We start from the raw sequence: 20,327 nt of genomic DNA, 5'->3' as shown, positions 1-20,327 counted from the left end.
GGCACTTGGTGATGGCCTGGAGGGCCAGGGAAGCATTTTTTTCCTTTCTGTTTTGCCCATATTCGCTGCTATATCTAAGGTTACAAAGGACTACAGATAACCGCGGGTATGTGAAGTTCGGCACCCACAGTTAATTTTAAAACAATTTATTTAGAAAGATTTTTTTATAACTATAGTGACTTCAGGGGTGAAACATCACTGGCTATTGCCAAAGGCCAGGCCAAGTGACTCAATTGCCATCCAGGTCTCCCAGTAATGCCTCTGCTTAGCTTCAAAGTGAGGAAGGGGCCAGCCTCCTCAGGCCATGTTGCCTGATAAAGGAGCCAAACTTACAAGACCATTCAGAGAAATGTGCCGGCCCTTTTCTTACTTTCAAGCTAAGCAGGGTTAGCCCCGCTTTGAAGCTAAGCAGGATCAGCCCTGGTTAATGCATGGATGGACGACTGAATGGGCATCTACATTTTTTTTCGTTTTTTTAAACTGTGCTACTGTCAGTCCTTGAAGGTTTTGCACTCAAAGACAATGTTTTGCTTTTTGCTGAATTGCATTTTGGTATTTTGTAGTCTCCCAGTCAATAATACAAAACACAAAGGTATTTTTAGAGCAACAGTAGGTTTCCCATCCCTGTAGTAACTGGGACCAATCCGGCTTAGCTTCACAGTGAGGAAGGGGACAGTTCACTAAGGTCATGTTGTCTAATATATTGCCCCCCCCCTTAGAAGAACACTTGGAGAAACTTGGCCTAGGGGGGCTGGATCCTTCCTCGCTATGAAACTAAGCAAGGTCAGTCCTGGTTACTGCTTGCATGGTAGACAGTCCATGGTCCTGAATGCTGTGTGTTTTCTTAGTTTAAATTATCTCTTAACATACGGCATCTGCATTTTTACAAAACAGAGAAAATGAAATTAAAAAATCACATTTATGCTTAACACTGAAATCAGAGAACCCAGGCCTTAAGGAGTTTGAGACGCAGCACTTAACCATTATGCTACAATTATGTTATTGTTTGGATTTTCACAAGTTTCATACCTAGACTGTAATCATTGAACATATTAAATTGTAGGCTAAGTATGACATTTATGCCCCAAGAAGCTCCTAGCCATTGAGGCCTAGTGGTTAAATGCTGGGCCTGTAACTCTGGCAGACCAGGGTTCCAGGCTCTATGGGTAAAAAAAAAAATGTAATTTAATTAAAAGAAAAGCAACACAAGTGGGAAGTGGCAAGGTTTGTTGCAGTGCAGTCCTGTGATCTTATTTAGAATGAGGGCATTTAGACGTGGCTGCAATGGCAGCCACGCCCAAACATCCCTTGCTCCAAAATAACAGCGCCGGAATGGTTTTCGCGTGGAAAAGAGCACTGCAGCGGAATGGTTGTGCCAAATTGGCCCACGCCAAAATGATGGTGCCGAAAAGGGATGTACCGCTTGGAGAACGCTGCTTAACCATTGCATGTGCTCCATGACAAATAATTTAATCTCGCTGCACATTGCCTAATAACATTGTGATTTCTCAAAGCCTGCAATCCGAAGGCCATGGTTAGTGGTCTGGTACCGTTTTTAAATGGACAGTGGGCACAGCCAAGGGCCATGCCCACTGACCATGGCCGAAGACCATGCTGGTGGTCTGGAAGCATTATAAAAAATCTATGGAATAACAAAACCCTTGGAATTCAAAACTTTAGTTGCAGGGACGTTAAGGTGAGCAGTACATTGTAACAAACCCTTGAAATTCAAGAAGAAAACTTTAGTTGCAAGGACGTTAAGGTGAGAACTTATTGCAACAAAACCCTGGAAATTCGGCTAAAGTCACCATTACTTCTTGCCCCCTGTTGTGCAGACTATGACCACAATGATGACATCACTAATTACATGTTGTATGGGAACACTGATGACATTACATATCACATCACTGATGCCATCACTGTTGGCAACCCTCACTGCATTGTATATAACTGATTACATCAATAATGGAATTAGACATAATATTGTTTATAAATTAGCTCATGAAAACTTTTAATATCAATTTAGGCTGTGAATTTGGCCATGACAACTTTCACCTTAATATTTATTAACACTAACAATCTACCAACCATAGATTCTGGCCTTTACCAGTGGATACACCTTTCAACAGTGTCCACTGTATATTATATACACTGAACAGGCACTAGCCATGGGCTTTAGCAGAATACAGGCCAGTGGCCACAATCTTTGACTGGTCCCTCCACTCCCCTCATTTGTGTTTTTTCTCTTCCTACCCTTCTCTCATTGTATCTTTTACTTTTGGGTTCCTGTGGCACATTTGTTTGCCGAGCGCATCTTGCAGTATTACTGTGGTAATCTCGCGAGGTTCCCATTTGCGCATCTTGCAATATTACTGTGATAATCTCACAAGCAATTTGGGGTTGGCTGGGGAGAAAATGTTCGGCTTACGGATTCCCTCCATAAGCCAAAAAATTTTCTCCCCAGCCAACCCCAACCTCCTCCAGTGCACATAGGGTCCTCTTTCCTCCTCCGCAACTTGTAGTCTGATAAGATTCCACTATTTTCCTTCCTCAAAATTTCATTCATTTTTTTTAGCACTTTTCAGTTTCCACTTTTGCTAGGATTCACTAACTTTGAGCATCAAAAAAAGCATTTCTGAAAAGGCCATCAGCCTCTCTGCAGCAAAGCACCATTGGAAATATATAAACGTTTTTTTGCGGTTCATTTGAATGAATTTCCTCCCAAATTTCCAGTTTCTAGGTGCTGAGATAAATGTATTTTTTGGGTAAATTACTTCCCTACACATTTATTGAGTCAGCTTTGTTAGCATTAGCATTTTGGGAATGGTCTGTGTAAACATGTTTCACCTCAAATATAATGTGGCAACTGCCAGCCTTTAATGTTTAAGCTTTACAGACGGAGCACGATGGCCGCGCATGGAGTTATGGACCCGGAAGACCTCATTTAATGAGATGTATAGGCACATAACTCGAAGCATGGCCAAAGGGTGTGGCCTATGAAGCTATTATTTTTATGTATTTATTTATTTTGGTATTTATAAAGCACACCAAACCCGGGCGCATCTCTGCGCTGACTCTTTGGCGTGAAGGGGATGAACACACAAAAAAACAATCTGCTTTAAGTGGTTGCTGGCAACTGACTAGTTTCCAGCACCCATGTACAGCATGACGAGGAGGGTTTGGCAGGCCTTAGAATGCAGCCGGGCTGTGTCTGCTGGGTGTGGCCCGCGGTTACGGTGGAGAAACCTGTCTCCACCTGGCAGCTGCTGACCGACAAATATTCGGATGGTAGGGGTCAGGGAATTCACTGTTCCTGGTCTGAGTCCATCAGGTGCGCACAGGGTGGGATTTAATGGTGCAGGCAGGTGATGAGGCTCTCAACGCAGTGCTCTCATGATGAGAGGGAGCACCACACTGAGGGACCTGCCGGTGGTGGTGACTCAGGGAGTCACGCGGCTCCCCCTCGTTGGGCAATTTCCAGGACCTTTATGAGTCATTTTGTCTCACATGTCTCGAAAACTGGCCAACGAGGAAGTGCCATGTCACACCATCAGGAATTATGCCCACAAAACCACATAGGGACCTTCTGTGTTTCATATAAAGAAGTGACAGGTAACGTGAAATGAGAGAACAGAACAGAGATTCATTTATGTGTTTTGTTATTATTATTTATCTGTATTATGTTATGGTTTCATAAATAAACCTTTCACACATTTTACATTAAAATTTAAAACACAATATCACAAGACACACTATTTCAACGACAGTTCATAAACAAGTACAAATCAAGTGTTTTAAAATCTTAAGGCAAAATACCCATCTCATTAACATCTATAAAACAAATATAGTTAAGTTAAAAACCTAATCTTCAACAATCAGAAGTTGCTTTGAGCATAAATATTTAAGGTGAATTGCTGACATAGCAGATTATTTGATCATCATAAATCTGGTGGTAACAACAGACAGCTATGCAGAAGAATTGGAAACATGAATCCATACTATTGTCTTTTTATTTTGCCTGGGTAGCAGTGAACACGTACACAAATCACACGTTTGGTTTCAGCCATTATCCTGTGCGTAGCTCATGAATTCATTCTTGAAGGGCACCGAAGATCCATGGAGAAAAGATTATGAAAAATGAAGCAGCAAACAATGGGCTTGGAGCAATCACCTTTGTGTACCGATGCAAGGAGTTCTCGCCCGGTCTCTGTCTTGCAGGCATTTGCCGATTTCCCCTGTGGGTAGTAAATAATGCAGCAAATGATATTCCATGAAGCACATCAGCTCTCCTGGTTCACCTAAATGAAAACCATACCGCCGTAGAAATCTGAAACTTGGTGGTGCATCTGCCTGGCGGTCTTCGCTTGCCTCAACTTGTGTTGTGTCCTTTCTCTGGCAGTCCCATTCCTTTTCTCCTTGGCAATAGCTGTAGTGTGAAGAATTGAAAGCTGCTATTTTGTATTTCTTTTTGTATTTCATCTATTGAAAATCAACTGTCCTAATGCCTTTCTTTAATATTAAGCAATGAGCACATAGACCTGACATTATGAGACTGGACAAATGCCTCTATTGCGTATTGACTAAATATGTTTCACCTATAAAAATGGATAAACAATATATACATAAAAACAGCTGAAGTCATTCACTAAGATTTTGAAACTTCAAGGTGCTTCAGCACTTGTGAATATCCGATTTGATGGCAACTCCTCGCGTTTTAACTTTACAGATATTTAACAGGTCATTCTGACAAATTCAGTGTAACACTTTTATGAACGAACACATCTCAAAGCAAGCATCCTCTAAGTGTTCCTAAGTTGCAGACCCGGTGCTCTACATAATTCATATTTCAATAATTGTTACAAGCCTTGGGTGCACACTTTCCAACTATCGCTCCATACATTGAAAGCTTTTGAACCATTGTGTGGTTTGAAATAAAAAAAAGAAAACAGAATTTTCCTGATATTAACCGTCACAATAATGGGTGACTTATGCTGAATCTGTGTAACATAACACAAAGGAATTCATACATAATTCCTCTACACGAAACCTGCCAAATATCACAAAGTACAATAACCTTCATGTGATTCATTTGATTGTCTGTCCACATGACTTCCTATGAAAATGAAGGAAAGGTTGCAAAAGGATCGAAAAACATGGATCCTCAATTTGTCGAGTGGTGGATGTGGGCCCAGAGAATCCATACTATCCGGCCAAATGCCACAATGTAAATGTTGATGTGCAATGGCGATTAATTGATCATGTCGGAGGTGGTGTATGCAAACACAATGCAGAGCGGTTTCTCACATTTTGAGAAGAACAATGGATGTTGCTTCTCAACGCTGTTGGCAGCAACCTCAATGAGCGAAGAGAATGACATGACATGGAATGTTACTGAAACATGTGTGATGAAAGAAGAAGAGTTGAGACCAGCACACAGAGTAATAGGGGGCACTGTGACATGTGTGCCTTGTTAATTAAATTACATATTTTACTCTCGTTTTTCAGGGCAGAAATGTTTATTCTCTCTTGTATTTCTGCCTCTTGTATTTCTAAATCCACCTTAATATTTTTGGTATTTTGTGAATATAAGTAACACCATGTTGCAATCACCAGGATGTCAACTACACCACACTGAGGAACTCTGTTGAATGTGAAATGCTTCTGAGGTTTCTGCATCTTTCTGAGCTGCCTGGTGTGGGCTGATAAATCTATTTCTAAAATAGACACTGAGAACCAATGTAGCAAACACACATCACTTCATTTAATGTGCATGCCCATGATACATTGCTCTGAGATTTACTCCAGACTGTGCCATGTGTGGTTTGTCAAATGAAACTACCTACTCAATTAGCAGAAATGTCATAATGTCATTGTGCCACCTGTAAATAATTCATGGGTCCCACACTAAAAAAAAAAACAAAACGGTAAATTGGGCTTGACATAAGAGTACTCCCAAGTGCAAACCTCTGACAACCCCAGTGTCTAATTGTTTGTACATGACATATACACCATGAGAGATTTTGTCATGACAGATTATGGCCTGATATGTTGTCTCATGATATATTTAAATGAGGGCATGCTATCTTATCTCATGTGTCACATTATGTCCTTTTGTATGTTGTATGTCATGATATTCCATTTGATGATGTATCTTTGCATGATATGCTATGGCATATAAGCCTGATTCATGGAATTATTTGCGTGCCTTTCGGCCAGAAAATCCCTGTTTGAAGTATGGGGATTTTCGGTCAAAAAGGCGTGCAAATCTGCGTTTTTCACGTAAATAATTCCATGAATTGGGCAGATAGTGTCACGGGCTGATGTCATAATGTATCCTGGTATTTAATGACACATGACATTTCCATTAAGCTCCCAGTCTGACATTCATAGCAAAATCCCAATCTTGCATTCCAAATACAATTGAAATTCCAGCAAGCTACAACCGTGACCTTCTTACTAATGTTGACACACCGTGTATGTTCCTGATTTGACATTCCTAATGAACTTGACATTTTCAAAATGCTCCCTGTTTCTCAATCGCAGTAAACCAGTGTGTGATTGCTAGTAAGGCTGAAATTCACAATTTGACATTCATCTAAGGCTTCCAGTTGTACATTTCCAGTAAGCATGACGTTCCCAGTAAGCTCCCAGTTAATCACAGGTCGCCCCAAATGTCTTGAGCATCAAGCTACCACTCCCAGCAGAGGTGTAACACAGAATGTTGTTGCCCCGTGCGGGTCATGCTGAAGGGTTCCCCCAAGTGACTCAGCAAAGCATGGACCACAACACACTCCATGCCTGCCTAGACCACCACACATTACAATGCCCATGATCATCATGGCACTGCAGGGACCCACGCATATGGCACTAGGTGAAAGATGTAAGTACGTTTGCAATCGAAGATGAGCTCTTTGACCTAGTGTAGAAACAAGAGGCAGTGCCCGGCCTCCTGCTCCTAAATGTGTGGTGGCTGGTGAAGGTGCATAAATAGTTGCCACAAGTACACAAAATGAGGTTTGTGGGATTGAATAATGTGTTACCAAGGTACATATAGAGCACTCTTTCTGTGAAGAACTGAGTAAAAAGTACACAGGCACATGTTCATGCCTTTCCCCAAAATACATCCCAGTATAAAAAAAGCAATTTCACACTGGCTGCGCCCATACATTTCCACGCTGGCTGCAACAAATATATGCAAGTATTCCCATATAAGAACATGGTCATGTTTGCATTGTGCATGATGCCAGTAATGATACTATAATAAAACATGGCCATGTTGGCTCTGCCAATGTATGTCAGTACCCCCATGTGAGTACACACTCCTGTTAGCGTTGCCATTAAAAATATCATACCACAATAAGAAAACATGTCCAAGCTGGCTCCAATGTAGACCAATCTAGACAAGTAAGAACACACATAATGCTTGTTTTAAATGCTTAACAAAAAATGTCAAGCTACATTAAGAAATAGCTAGGCTTGCTTCACCAAAATACCAGACTATCCAAGCAATAGCAGTTATGATGCTTGCTTTATAATATATGCCTAAAACTGTCATGCTACAGTAAGAAATTGCTAGACTGGATACAACAAAATGTCACTCTAGCTATGTTGTAACGCTTATCACGCTTGCTTTACCGTAAATGCCTAGAAAACAAACAAAACAAAAAACATACTGTAGGATGTTTTATTGGGGCTTTCATTATTGCAGGTGACTTGCTAAAGCTGTTTATGGTCCTCATTATGGCGGGTTGCCAACAGACCAGTAAAATAGGACCAGCACTTGACTTCCCGGTGCCACCGGGCTATTTCAAGTCCATTGGCCGGGAAGTCAGGCACCAGTAATTCTGTTAGTCCCATTCCCATGGAGTCCTACAGGACTACAGGACTCCATGGGAATGGGGAAACGGGAGCACTGGCACCGTTAACAATGGTGCCGTGCTCCCGTGAGAACTCTGCGAGTGGGTGCAAACCCACCCGGCAGGTTTGACCCTGGTGGGTGGCATGGCACCCGCCCGCAGAGTTGTAGTGTGCCGGTCCAGGAACAACAGTGCCGGTAGGCTTACCGGCAGCGTTGTTTCCAGACCAGCACAAGTGTAATGAAGACCTATGTGATTTCTATTATCACTTGGTTATGGGCTGGGTCTGGAGATTTATTCATGATAATTCATTGTAAATTGAACAATCCAACGAATGAAGTGTACTTAAAATGACCGCGTATTTTCAGTTTACCTCTAGCAAATACGATTCTTCTGTTGAATAGCTTCCAACTGCAACATGCTTTTAATAATAACTGGAAAACTCTGTGCTTACTTCTTTGGTTCTGGAACCTACGCATTCTTTGTCTGTCTCCAGTCTCAGTTCAATTTCGTTTTGTATTATGGGAGGGAAAGAGTCAAGGGGGGGGTGGTTTGCTACAACTGCGACAAGTATGTTAGCGTGCTTACTGATCATGAAGCGAGGGGCTGTTTTTGGAAGGCTCTCAGTTGAGATGATATCAAAACAGGTACAATTTAATGAGCTTGCAGAAGGGGAGGTCTTATCATATGCTACGTAGATCTGATAGAAGATCATTCCATAGTTGGATAGATCGCGCTGTACCTGACCTACCATAAGCTCTAGATCATTGAAATCTTGAGATGGACATAATGGGCTTATACTAGTCTCTCACTGCTCCCTGTAATTAAACGTTTAGCCAAAAGTATCTGAGACAGGGCAGTCATTAGAGGCTTCAGGTGGTCTCACATTTACACACGGCCCCCACACGCCAATTAAATATCCATAGTCTCCTGTCAGTCAATGGAAGCCTTCTATGGATGTTTGTTGTACAATTGCAATACTGGTTCCCACTTCCAACTATGTGAGTGCAACTCATTTCTGAGCTGGGCATCCCCTGATGTTCCATTGCCACAGCACACCAGAGATATGACAGCAGCATATGCTGCTATTTCAGACCCACACATAGCACTTCATTTCACTTGAGTCCTGAGATACAGATCCCTCTGGAAATCAGAATGTGGTCCAAGACACAACTCGTCCAAAGTCTTATAGCTGTAACTTGCTGCACCCTCTTCCATTACATCAGTTGTACCAACAGCTCTACCACTATACCGCAATCCTACCTGTTGGCATCATCTGTTCTTCCATTACTGGGAATTTGAGAACGATCTACCAATGCACCTAAGTTCCATCCTATTCCTCTACCAGGACCAGTACAAGTGATAGTCAAATAACACATGACATTCTTGACCGGATCGATCTTCTGTTGTATCAACTTATGCAAAGCTCTGCAAATGCAGACACCCGGGCCATCTGCACTGCATGCAATTTTATTATTAAATATGACAGAGTTATTTCAATGGACCCCAGTCATGATGGATAGCACCACACACTATTCTATTACTCATAAAAATGAGCAGCTTTCAGATTACATTTATATTGTGATCATTTTGTTTTAACAATTTCAGATATTTAATTTTTTCAGAATCGTGAATGCAAGTGACATTGCCTAGTTTTCTATATTACAATTATATTGAAGCTTACTTGTTCTGCCAGGAGGATCGCTGTTTGTAGAGCTTCATAGCTTACTCTTGGCAGATGTGTCTAAACTTCTCTCTCCACCTGGGCTAAAAAATGTACAACTATTATGTTAGAGGGGTGTATCTCTGGGGAAATGCTTGTATGTAGACCAAGTGCAGCCAAGAAACTCCTGTTTGCATTAGACTGAATTAATAATAGGAGGCTGCTGTCATCATATAAGGTGTTTGAGCACTTTATTTACGATATATGACCTAGTGGGGAATACATAGTATACTGCAAACATATCCGTCTAAATAACTGAGGCACACTAGGATGATTTTAATGCAAAATTTACTTACCACAGGTGAGATAATAGGGGCTAGAAAACACATTCCCAGATGAGAGATGCTATGTCGGCTTTGTCATAGGGAAATTGAGACCCTCTGTCACTTAGTAATGATTTGGTCCAAGCATACTATTTGGCGTTACAACCCAATAGGACGATTTGTATCTGTTAAACTACTTGAAGGCACTGTAGAAATCTGGCATATCTTGCTTGGGGCGCCAACAATACCTTTGATGTTTGAAGCCATGACATTTCTAGATATGATTTTTCCTGACCAACTGTCCTATTAAACAAAATTGTTGGAGATTTTAATTGTGAAATATTTGTGGAGGTTTTAGATCTTGATCATGTGTACTGTAATTTTAATTGTATAAGTAATTGTGTTGATTGGCCTAGGATTCAACATATCCTTGCTTCATGTATTTTTTGATTGCATGAGTTGCTGCACTGATGTTTGCTCCAAATGAATGCATTCTTAATATTTACTGTGGTTTAAATGTGACATGTGTGAAAGGTTTATTTTTCTTTTCTTTTTTAAACTGTAACACAAAAAAAACAAATGAATAAACAAATACAAATAATTGCTTATTTTTCTATAAATAAGAGAACATGTTGCCCCCAAACCCAGATGTATGTTTCTGGGACTATATAGGGATGTTGCCTTAGAATTTACCAAGTCTCATCTCTTACAATAGTAACCACCGAGACTGATTGTAGGAATGGTGTGCTTTACAGCCACCTTTACATAGGGAGCTATATCCATACAGACATTTAATAGCTATGTATATGTGGTTTCTGCAACATGGGGCCCAGAATGCAGATTCAGTTATCAACATAAATCTGGGTAAGGATTGTGATGAATACACTATCATTGTTGTATGCATGTATGCACATGTACATGTATGTATATGTTGGAATACACATGTCTGTATCTATGGATATATGTATGGGATTTAAAAAGCACAAATTTAGCTGGGAAGAGTGGAAATAAAGAGAGTTGGTCCCTCCAAGTAGGAGGCCATGCAATATGAATACCCTCATTACTCATTCTGAATACAGCACGGAAAATATACGTTTGTTTATATAGACTTTTGCGATCCCCTTTCCTCACTACTCAAATCCTAACTGGGGCACCTTGTCTCAGTCTCATCTGATATACCCAGAGCAGCAGCAAATGGAACTTGAATAGGGAAGTCCAATTCTTAATGATACAGTAGGCTTTTTTGCATTTCTTCATAATTCTCCGTTTTCTAATTCAACTCTTTCTGACCCTCTCCAACAACACTGGGGCTGTTGTTGCTGAGACCTTCCAATTGTGCAAGACTCTAAGGACCATTGATTGGTGAACTGTGTCTTGGGCCCCAAGTTGTTAGAGGGCCAATCTAACATATATTAGAATGCTCCACCTATGAAGTGTGTCTTGGTGCAAGATTTATTTTTGTATCCATCATTCTTCATCTAAAGAAGGTATATCAATCTGATTCTCCTCTTTGTCGCCTATCGAGCAGCCTGAACACCTTTGATGTCTCTTATGCTAGATATTGGGATCCCCTTACGCAGGATTCCACCGCAAGTGCATTTTTTGCCACGAGGAGTACATTCCTGCAGGCCAATAAGCATCACATGATGCAATCAATTATATATCCTTCAAAGGAAAATGTGTTGCATTTATCGCTTGTGGAAGAGTCAGACGTGCGTGCTGGAGTAGAGACATGATAAAGGGTCTAGGCTTGCCAGTTTTCACTGGATTCTTCAGTCAAATCCTGTGTGCTCCCTTCATTTCCAATGGTATATCAAATACTATCTTAAGTAGCCTTGGGAGCCAGAATTCCATGAAGAACATGACATCTGTACCCACTAGTTTTGCATGAATCCTGAATAAGCAGATATTACCAAGCCTTGCACGATCCTCTAATTTGGTGAGAACTGCAGCGTGTACATTACCTCTATGTTGCAGATGTTGAAGGCCTTCAGCCCTCATTTCTGCAGGCATTACTCTTTCTTATTAGTCTACCACCTGTGAAGTTGTAAGGGTCACATGTGTCTCAAGTGACCAATTGTCTATATATTCTGCTGTTGTATGAAGTGTTTTCACCTGCTTCAATAACTGATCGCGCCTTGAAACACGTGTGTATAGGTGCGTCATAAATGCCATATCATATCATATATAAAACAGATACACTCACAAACTCGTCTTGTGAGATTTCTGTCTTGCTTGAAATGGCATGTGGGTTAGAATGATTTGAATGTGATAGTGAACGTTTTTCCATGTTGTATGGCAAAAACAAGTGCTGAGCTAAAATACAGGCATTCAAAATGTACATCTTCTGGGCTGATGTCAACAAAGGAACAATGATTTGGACTACAAATGTAAAGGTAAATATCACATTAAATAACTATTTGGGATCCTTCTACATGAAGATAGAATCTAGTCCAGAAATGTTGATGTACTGGAGAAAGCTCAGAACCTATATTGCATATTGATGATATATCTTGAGGATGTATCATAGTGAAGGTTGAAATAGGTTTATTTACATTCAGAAGCCACTACAAGATGGCTGCTACCAAACTACTCTTTTTTTTTTAAAAAAACAAAGGTTTCCTTTATTCAAGGAACTCTGCACCTCCCTGTAGCTTGTGCTCAAATATGGGTGCATTGCCTATTCTCCCACTCTACATTGGAAACCCCCCCATCGGGTCACAACAATCATGGGACACCCGTATCTCTAATCTATGCCTGGGATGGGCTGCTTGCATCACCCAAAACCTTTTGCCCTGCCTTGCTCCTAGCTGTCCTTTCCCCCCTCCCTTTGTTGGGTCTGGGCCCCCCCCTCCCCCCGACTCTGGGTCCCAATCTACACCTTTCTTCCCCAGGGCTTCGGTCATTACTGTGCACAGATATACAGACCGTTTTTAGTCTGCCTCCTTTCCATGTGTGACATTTTGAACAGTCTCTGTTGTTTGTCTCGTTTGCTGCATATTGTGTTGCATCTGCTCAGAGCTGTTTTGAGTTATGCTTCTCTTGTGTGGGTTTGATAGCCACCACTAGCTTTCTTCTGCATTTGGCTGTGCTGTCTTGCGTTGGATTGTCATCTTTATAATTCTCAATAAAAACGAAAGATAACTATGGCCAGATATGATGGTGCAAGGCATTGGGTGATCAATAGCAGTACCAGTGACAACAATGAAGGGTAGGGTATTCGGGACCTGCGGTCCTCATTACCCTCCATTGACCTCGGGGATAGGATTGTCTCTGCATTCAGTAAGCTAGGCCATCTACCCTCTGTCAGGAGGGGTTTCTTTCCCTCCCTCATAGGGTTAACACTTGACACTCTCACAGAATATAAACATGTTGAATCGTGAACAGTGGCATTCACTCTTTCCTGGTACGGGGGTTTCTCTGCTTTGACTTTGCTGCCTGTAGCGCTGCAGAACTAGAGCTTTCTTCCTAAACTGACCTGACCCAAACCGATCTCTGTGTCTGATTAGTGACAGTGATTAGTGACAGTGATTAGTGACAGTCTCATTAATGGGATATGTGTTCACATGTACAAATCTGGACCAGGTCAACTCATTCTTTCATTCTCTAGAGATCATTACATTGAGTAACATCAAATTACATAAAAGGTCAATAGCTGAAATGAATATATTTACACAATTACTGCTTTTGTAGACCTTGAATCAGGTACGAGAAACACGTTATTTGTACGTGCACTAAGCAAATGATGTACTTTACTTGCTTTTAAGTATACTTTGCAATTCTTTTTTAAACCCATGGGACGATTTGTACGTTTTGTCACTTAGAAAACAATCTTATTCTAATGGCATTAATCGGGTGATACTGAGCATTTTCTTGCTGCTTGTGGGGCTACGCCCACCACACTCCAAGGTGCGCTGATAGTAGATTATCCTTTTTGGTAGAACATCCTGATCTCCTTGGCTTACCGTGCACCTACTTTACCAACTGTTTTTGCCACCAGAACACACCAATTAATGTGTTTTCTCATATTTGACAGTGTTGGCAGATTGTGTTTTCAGCGAATGATTGCTAGTACAGAAGATGGAAGGAGTCAGAGTCACGAATGCCAGTTTTCCAGAGGGACATGATTCACACTCACTGTCTAGGCTGGCCAAGAAGTGTTTGTTTACATGACCTGTGTATGAAAAACGTCCTTTCACACTAATATTCAGTCTGACACTGGATATTACAGTTCTGCAATATTGCCTTTAATGGACGAAAGTTGGCAATTTAATAGTGGGTAACGAGCCTCCGTTGCTTTTAGTGATATCACAAAGACTATTGGGTCCTCTAAAGTGCATAATGGCTGCTGCTGTCAATGTCATGATTTTCCTGAAATGTCTTCTATGCCCTATGAGTGAGAAGAACCTGCTTTCCAAGCAGAATTAGCAGCAAGTACCGCTTCAGCACTTACACAATCCTTTCAAACTAGCAAGAGAAAATGTAACCCAGGGTCATGCTACACGCCCCAGTAATAGCAATATGTCTGCTCTGCATGTCTCACCGTACTCTATATAATTATTGTGTATATTTAATCAAAGGTGTATTATTTAGGTGGAAAAATACTTTTGAGAAATTACAAGACCCTTTACAAAGACCAGCAACTGTTTTTTAATGCTTAAATAGGTATACTTTACACCTGGGTGCGGCCCATATTCATGAATGGAAATTGTATTTACAAAGACCAATTTCTGTAGACATCCGTAAAGCCAATAGGAAATAATACATGTGATCATTTGTATTTACACATAAATCACATTACGCCTTTAAACACCTCTTCAACACAAGTCGTTTAAGAGTTTTAACTTTTGAATTCCATTTCTTGTTCCTGTTAATGGGTTTTCCTAATGGTTGTTCCTACACACATGCTGACAATTTGCAGGGATTTGAGGAAATTTGCAAGAGTTCCTACACCTCTTGCACCCATATTGTTCAAGTGAAAGGCAGATTTGCAAGCACTTGCACATGATTTGTAAATGTGTGTGAGATTATGATGTCTTGTGTTGTTTTCAACAATATGTATATCACCCCCGCCCTCGTTTGCCCCGCCCCCTTTGCCTCTCACTGACATACACTTCTGTATAGTAGTGCAGGCCCTTGTGGTCTCGCACAGTGATGGGGGAAATGACATTCTTGCAGGGCTCCCAGTTGCTCACTTGGTTCCACTACATGCAGTCCACCACGCTGCAGCACGTTTTTCTATGGGTGCATGGAAATATGACCGCATTTACCCTGTCCTACGCAAACTACATTGGCTTCCTCTCCAGGCCAGGATACTGTTGAATACTGCATGTATGATATGGTATGATATGATATTGTTTTTGTATCGCGCTCATACGAAAGTGTTTCAGACCACGAAAATCATCTACAAAGCAGTCACGAGTAGCACATCAGCCTATCTGGCTGCTAAGCTACACATATCTGGTGGCACACACTACTCAGCAGCACATCGACCAACTGTATTGAGTCACAACTCACCCCCAAAGTGAGGACCTGCAAACAATCCTTCTCTCATCACGCACCCACCTTCTGGAACTCGATCACAGTGTCAGCTCAGAATGCATCCACAACTCTCCAATTTCACAAATCTCTAAAAACATGGCTTTTTCTACAAAACCTGACCAAGGACTAATTCCAATGGAGTCACATACTGATGCACAGACTTCAACTCACTGTAATGCACAATTGTTAAATGATGCCAGCCCAAACTCTGGTTACCCACACTCTGTACAGCGCTCAGCTGCTCTCGAAGTAAATCTGTGCTTTGAACAATTCAAAAATATAAACACACTTTGGAGAGTTCCCTTTTGCAATTCTGTGCTTGCTTAACTATTCTGTGCCCCCTGTCCATATGGAACATTCTACCATTTGTCCTGTTGAGAGTTGTGGTAAATCAGACATAGGAGATGGACATGAGGACCTAGTTCAACAATTGGTGTATTAAAGACATTAAGGAAAAACTCCTCTATCCCTATTTCTATAAAGGATTCCCTTTATAGATTCCCTTAACACATTGGTGCTTGTCAGGACCTCCCACAAATAAAGAGTGTCCTCCTCCAGAATCTATTCTACCCTAATCTCTGCCATACCACTATGAAAAGAAAGCAAGGGAATTGAATCTAAGCTTGAGTTTAGCATAGGGCTACCCCCCTTTTTGAGTAAATTAGTGGTGGCTAGTTTTCTGACCCCCCACCAAAGAGTTCTCCGGGTATCTTCCTACTTTTGGGTAAGTTTCAAATTTCCACACAAGAAATGTGTTTCCAATGTCCTTTTCGGTTGCTACCAGGTCCTAATAGTGTTTAATCGATCCTGCCTCATAGGATATCTCCTCTTGAACTGGACAGGTCTGTGTGTTTAACAGAAAAAAAGTTCACTCTATGTACCTTCTGGATTGTTCAACTTTTTAGCATCCTGTAGGCAACGGCTTGGCCAGGCTTACTGAGTTTATCCTTTCTCTCACCCCCTCCTGTGGTATTCGTTTTCTGGGCCTGTAACAGGCTGCAGACCTACTCAGTTTTTTGCCTCTCTAGCCACCTCGTGGCACATTCAATTTCTCAGCCCATTGTGGGATACAGGTTAGCTGATACCTGTGGTGTAGCTTGCTTCTCTTACTCCCTCCTGGGGAGCTTGGATCATTAGCCCTGTGAGGGTTATGGGTCTGCTCTGCCAGCTTTTGGTGTTCACTTCTGTCACCCCCTCCTAGGGTATTTGGATTGTCAGCCCTGTGTGGGCTCTGTGTCTGCTCAATGCGGTTTTGGTTCATGCTTCTGTCACCCCCTCCTGGGGTATTTGGTTTATTAGCCCCCCTATGGGCTATGTGTCGGCTCTGACCAGCTTTGATTCTCTCTCCTGTCACCCCCTCCTTGAATATTTGCCTAGTTAGCCCTGTGTGGGCTCTGTGTCTGCTTCGACCTCCAGCTGTGCTTTGTTTGGTGCTGCACACTTTCTCTGCAGCTGCATTGTAATTAACAGAGGTTTGTTTCAGGGTTCATGTGGAGCCGGGCAACTGACTTGTCTCTGATCTTTTCAGTCGGTTTCTCCACATTGCTTCTCCATTCTCGGCTCTTCTATCTCATTTACACAGGATGTTAGTAAGTCTTGTTTCCTTATGGTTTGGTTTGCTTCCTTCCTCAGCGGGCCCCAGGTATGTCAGGGTTTCTGCCTTAGTCAAAGTGACAACATTCCATGTGCTGCCCTGGGCCTACACCCACCGCTCTGACTGGGTGGCTCTCTTGTCCTTCTGCGAGGGAGCAATTAATCCTCTTCACGTTCACGCAGGCAGGCATTTCTCACTTTTGGGCTGCTTCTCTCTTATGCTGCTGGCGTCCAGTTGTATTTGGGTTCCTCCCTGGAATGGGAGGAAAGATCCCAGTGTTCCTGATCTTCACAAGAAGGTGGCAACAAATTCATTTCAGAAACCAAGCCATCCACCCCAAGGAGAGGGGGGTCTGTATAGGATGTGTAACCAACAAACATTGAGGATTTAGAAGTAAAGGCAAGTGGGAGGAAATCCTTACGTGGGCATTTCTTGTCTCCCTCAGTAAGATCCCGCTTAGCCTGTCCCGTAGGGAGAGTGTTGCTTAACGGACTCACCTCTCTAGTCCCAAAATGGATGCTTCCTTTAAGGAGAAGGGACACATTCCTTGTATTCATCAGTGAGTGCATGTTGAAATTACAGAAAAGGCCTTAAAGTTCCTTCTGTTATATCACATGTGTTGCCACTAACTTTGTGGCATGAATTTTACAAAAGGTGTTAACTCATTTTAATTATTATCATGGCCCATGCAAATTAGGGATCCTGTTTTGCTTAAGCACCTGATTCATTGTGGCAGAAGGAGAGTCCCATTAAACCTCTGTTGAGTCCTTGGACATGAGTCTATGCTGAAAGACAGTAAGCCACCCTTAGGCGGCCGTCATCCAGTAACACATTATTGCAGGTACACATGTGCAAAAGCAGACTATGTGACAGGAACCCCCTTTTCAATGTTTGTAAGGCCTACTTATATCCAAGGTTCACTCAAACCCTATAAATGAGTGTGATTAATCAGTGATTCCTCCCTGAAACCAGGTCTGGGAGCCTCCTCATGTAGCCAGGGAAAGGTAGAGGATTCCTGATCCCGGCCCTGATGTGATGTACTGTGTACTGTGGGGTGATCATATGGGGAATGGACAGACCAGGAGGACTAGGAAAACCCACTGTTTAACTTTCATAACATAATCTCACACTTTAGATGATTGTTTTCCAACCGGCAGATATTGAAATAAATATAAATAGTTTTTGCTGAAGGGGAACGACAAGTCCAAGACATACTGGGATGAAGAATAGGGATGAAGAGGCATGCAGTTGCTCAAATCAGGCAATTGAGCCTAACAGCCCAAATCTGAAGACAATTGGGAGGCATAAGGGGCCCCTTCAGGTGCAGGCAATAGGAAGGAGAGGAGGGAGCTGGAACTGTAACTGAATTGCAAGCCATAGCAGTAGTAGCAGAAGGAAGAAGGCACAAGGCTGGCAAACCAAGCAGAAGTGGGAGAACAAGAGGGACGCCGGAACGTGGAAACAGCAGATGCAGATTTCACCTGCAAGTTTTGAGAGGGTCCTGTTCCCCCAAATTCTGAAGTGCAGAGGATGCACAGTGGACGGTGTGCAGGAGAGCTGTTTTCCCTATGATAGCCTGATTGCTGTGGTTGCCATGTTCTGAAAGTCCTGGAGACAGGGGCGAGGAGCAGTTACCATGCAGTTACCAAGCTATGGGTCTCAGGAGGGCGATGGGCTCCTGAAATGTGTGGCCGGACCAGAATCACCTTCATAGAGGAAGGGTGTGTGTCCTTAAGCAGCCAAAAGCAGCAGAAGTCTTGGTCGTAGAAGCAAGGCGACCCGCAGAACAAGTGTTGAAGAAGTCGGCGAGTGAAGCTCAGCGTTCTAATACATCGCACAAGCATTGCCAACAACAGTATCAAGTCCCCTGTTTACTTGCGTATCAGTAAAGAGAGTAGAAGTTGTTTGTTTAATCTGATGTACCTAAATAATGGGAAATGTAGCACTCGCGTTGAAAGTGAATACTACTTATACCTTATTCACCATTCTAAGACTGTTAATCTGAAGTACCTGAATAATGGACAATGTAGCACTCGCATGTGAATAAAAAGGCTATTTACTTGCGTACAAAGAGAATATTGCTTACATCATTTTTCAGCATTATGAGACTGTTAAAAGTTGAAGAAGTGGTTGCATGTCACCGATTAAAGAAAACGAACATCAGAAAGACCATTACTGAAGAGCTAACTTTGTGCAAGCCATTGTTAAAGTCTTTAAACTCTGAAAACTACATCAAAGAGTGGTTGCATGTGCCTAATTGTGATTCCCAAAGGAGGACTGACCTATATCCTTCACGTTACAAAGGAATACAATTCAATATTGAACTTTTAAAATCTTGAAACTTTGAAAACTACATCTGAAGAAAGACTGTATCCTATTCTTTACTTTAAAAAGGCAAACCTTTCACGAACAAGAAGCTAACGTGTATAAATCATTGAAGCAGAAAAACAAGCATTGCCCAACCCAAGAGACTCCCCATATTACCATTAATACCAGCCTTTCTAGAAGTTGAAAAGCAGTTTTACTGTACAGTGAAGTTAATAACAGGTCTGTGGCCTAAGATACAAGTGCACAAGCATTACCTCAAGCTTAGAGAGTGTCACCAAAGCTTCTGGGTAATTACTTGGGCTGGTGGCTGGCAGAAAGGTGCAGTTAAAGCTGCGGAAGGGAAGCTGGCTACTTCTAAAAAAACTCTTATTGAAGTAAACACAACCTGTAGTGTCAAATACTTCAGAAGACAGAGAGAAGTGAGTCTTAAAGGCAAATCCAGGTTGTCATTGTGGCAGCCAGACAAGAAAGGCACAGAGCTGCCACTTTTCAAGAGAGTTACTCAGAGAAAGAGTGTGTTGCCTACCAGATTGTGTTGAAATACTTTAAAGTATATCTTGTCGAAGCCTGTTTAAAAGTCCACATCACTGAAGCTGTGGTAGTAGTCTAAAGTATTGAAGCTGTGGTGGTATATCTAATTGTCAATAGATTCAACATTGCAGTAGTCTAAACAAGGTGGAATACAGTGAGACAAAGGTGACTGAAGTAGAAAGTGAACCATTCACACAGGAGAAGTGTAATTTTGGTTAATGAACTTTTTGACTTTGAAACAGCAAGAACTAATTCAAAACCTTTTCTTCCTTTGGTTGAACATTTGCAGAATTGACTTTGAATGCTGGGGAAGGGAAATTACCTAGGACAATAGTAAGTCATTCAGGAACCGTGAATGTTGTTCATGTCATGTTGTATTACCATGTGTTTACTTTATGCATTTGCTGTTTAGTGTGAGGGACCGTTATCCTGTGTTACAGTATACTCCCTTACCTTTGGTTAAGCAGGGAATTCCTCTTGAGAGTAGGGAG

At 41.8% G+C, this 20,327-nt stretch overlaps 1 protein-coding gene across 4 annotated transcripts in view; it reads left to right on the top strand.

Moving 5' to 3' along the window:
- DIAPH2 (diaphanous related formin 2) overlaps positions 1–20,327 on the top strand; it is a 5,141,990-nt gene that overhangs the window by 4,021,350 nt on the left and 1,100,313 nt on the right. The gene's annotated exons all lie outside the window — the stretch shown is intronic.

This window comes from Ambystoma mexicanum, chromosome 5p, assembly GCF_040938575.1.
Source record: "Ambystoma mexicanum isolate Mex_15411 chromosome 5p, UKY_AmexF1_1, whole genome shotgun sequence".
Taxonomy (NCBI): Eukaryota; Metazoa; Chordata; class Amphibia; order Caudata; family Ambystomatidae; genus Ambystoma; species Ambystoma mexicanum.
This window is presented reverse-complemented; position numbering and strand designations above follow the sequence as displayed.